Genomic DNA, 3250 nt, shown 5'->3' on the forward strand with positions numbered 1-3250 from the left:
AAATGATATTATTGAAATATTGGTTTTGTGCCCAGGTCGTTGGCTTGGCATGGTTCAAATGTTCTGCCAAATAAAAGTTCATTCCATGCTTTCACAGGGGCCATGTTTGATGTCAGAGAACACAGGGTTACTGTTTGTCTAACTACAGCTTTTGGTTCCCTCTTTTGTAAACACACCAGCTTGTGGGGCCTCTTTTTGCATAGTGCTTTACCTTGGTGCCTTCATAAAAATATAGTGGAGCAATTCTTCTACTATATTTTTATTGCTTTGTCATTTCAGAATGTTCAGTCTAAGCTTCTTAGAGACTTTCATTCACAGAAAGCTAATGTCATTCCTTCAACAAATATTTACTCAGTGTCTACTTTAGCATGCCAGAAATTGTTCTACTTTGAATACTGCAGTCAATATGATTGAAAAGGATGATATCAAATATCTTGGAACCCACCAGAGAAGGTGGAAAATAAATGGAGAAAATACTTAGGTTGTGATAAATACTAGGAGAGACAAAAGTAAGATTATTCTGTGCAAATATGCAAATGAAACACCATTAGGTAGGAAGGAAATGCATTTCAAAGATGATAGTATTTGAGCTAACACCTGAAAGAAGAGACCAGGAAAAGAACTGGAAGCATAATATTGCATGGATGTAGAGGAGGATGTACACAGAGAAGGGATGCCCAGAGGAGGGAAACAGCATAGTGTGTATGAGGGAAAAGTGTGCTAGGAAAAAGATACCTGAGCTGCAAGCACTGGAAATTCAAATCTCCAGGGCCTGTAGGCAATCTTTCATTTGATTTTCTCATGGACTCATTAAGTGTGTCTTTTCTAAAAAAAAAAAAAAAAAAAAAAAAAAAAAGAAAAAAACCAAGTCTCCAAGAAGTTAGTCAACTAGGCCTTGCAGAGCATCCATAAAAATCAGAAAGAGTTTCAAATCAGCACACAGATGACATTCTGTAAATACAAGTTCCCTTCCAGGCCCTTAGATCTTCAGAGCCTATAGAAGACTGCTATTTTTTAAAAAAAAAAAAGTAAGGATTGAGGCAATGTTTACAAAAGAGCCAACTTCAGGATGGTGAGCTGGGGAGGAATTTACGTGACTACTTAGTCCTGAGAATAATTACTACAAGCAAAGCAAGATGATGGTTTGGAGTCTTGCTTGTCTCTGTGAAATGGCAGGCAAATGCATTGGGGTGGCCCAGGGACAGGGACTGAAGTCATCTCAGGCACTTCTGTGTTGATGAGCACCAAATATTCAGCCCCTCAAAATTTCAATTCCATGATCCCTGATCTCTCCCACAGGGATTTTCAATGTCTTTTCTTAACCAGCAGAATTGTATATTCTTGGAGCATATATAAAGGTAGTTAGAAACTCAATTCTGATTTTAAAATAAGTTCTGTAAAATTGGAGAAGAGAATTACCCAATTATAGCACCACTCACGTATTTCCCTTCAGCTTTATGTCACAGTATGAGCAAAAATATTTATTGCCCTGACCTTTCTTGCGTCTATTTGTTGAATGAGCTGAGCCAAGAAGGACACAATAAGGTCAAGTTTTTTTCATTGCTGCCCTCCAGCCATTCTACTGACTCTCTTCTCTGTCCTCTCAAAGTCTACAGCTTTCTTCGCCATTACTGGGTAAATAATAGACTAGAGCCGTCTTCCATTATTAAAAATAAATCTGAAACAACCTCCAAACTCTCATCCACTTTTAGCCTTCTCTCTCCCGCAGTGTGATGTCACCCAAGCATCTTACAGATTAACGTTGAGAGAATGACGCACCCACTTCACTTCTGCAATATAACATTTTCCACTTCTGCTCCGCCGTTAGCAGTGCTTGGTTAGAGCATAAGACAATAAAGAGACATCGGGAAGCAATATTATATTCACCGACATACAGTTGTTGCTGGGACAGGTGGGCTCTGTGAACTATGTTCTTTAGAGCTGCTTGCAGTTTCTCCAGAGGTCACATGGTGAGAATCTTCCAGATCTCAGACATGGATGCTTCACTGAGTTTTCATCTCAACACAGTATAAGTGGTATAGCCTTGGAACATGGATCTATTGCTATCTTTCACATTTCTATTCATATAGCCAGTGCATTTCTTTCAAATATGGAGTCCTGGCCATGGTTATTCACACACTTAATCCCAATAATCAGACAAAAGGCTAGTAAGTAGAGCTTTGTGAGTTTGAGGTCAGTCTGGTCTTCATAACAAGTTCAACCGACCAGATAGAAAGGTCCAGTCTCAAGAAAAAAAGACAAGCAATCAAAAATCCAAACAAAAAAAAGCAACCAAAACCAAATACAGAAGCAGCTTTCTTCTATTATCTTCAGTCTCAATTCCAAAACAGTAAAAGTCTTAGTTGTCATTTTATTTAAATACATTTATTATATTATTTTACATATAAGATAAAGTTCTTTTTCATCTCCAAACACACTCTTTACACATCTTCTTTACACAATCAATACACCTGTTTTACTGTCTCTACCCTAGTCCACTGGCTGTTTACCTCCCAATGTGAAGGTGTTATGATTTGAACACAACTTGCTGCTTCCAAAATTCATATGGAATCAGAACTATGTTTGAATTCTGTTTGTATGAAAGTGTAAATCATCTATGGTATGTAAATGTGGTGCCCTTGCAAGGTAATTATACTTAGAAAGGCTTACAGAATAAAGTGCCCAAGAGATAAGAAAACATTCATATTGTCCCTGTTTCTCGTGCACTGCACCACTTTGTAACTCTGCCAGCAAAGACCACCAACCTCTTAACCTGGTATCAGAAATGTGGGCCAAAATAAACCTCTTCCCCTTCTAAGTCACCCAATCTGTAATAGTATATTATATAATTATGTGCAACAGAGAATGGACTATAAACATGTCATTGTGAACCTCTGTTAGAGCAGAATATATTTGCACATTGATTAAAATCTGGTGGCATACTTTTCAAATTAGTGATAAACTATGGTTATACCACCCGTTTCCACAGGTATGTCTCTTTCTCCTATATTTTCATGATATTATTCAGAATGGCTCTTTTTCAAGACATCAAGACTTTTACCAGGCATGCGGAAATAATGGATCATCGGCCGAACATGGTGGTGCATGCCTTTAATCTCAGCACTAGGGAGGCAGAGACAGGCAGATCTCTGAGTTTGAGGCCAACCTGATCTAAACCATGAGTTCTAAAAGAGTCAGGATTGTAAAGAAAAACTCTGTCTTGTAGAACCAAAAAAAGGAAGGAAGGAAG

Source organism: Microtus ochrogaster, assembly GCF_000317375.1.
Source record: "Microtus ochrogaster isolate Prairie Vole_2 chromosome 14 unlocalized genomic scaffold, MicOch1.0 chr14_random_1, whole genome shotgun sequence".
Lineage (NCBI taxonomy): Eukaryota > Metazoa > Chordata > Mammalia > Rodentia > Cricetidae > Microtus > Microtus ochrogaster.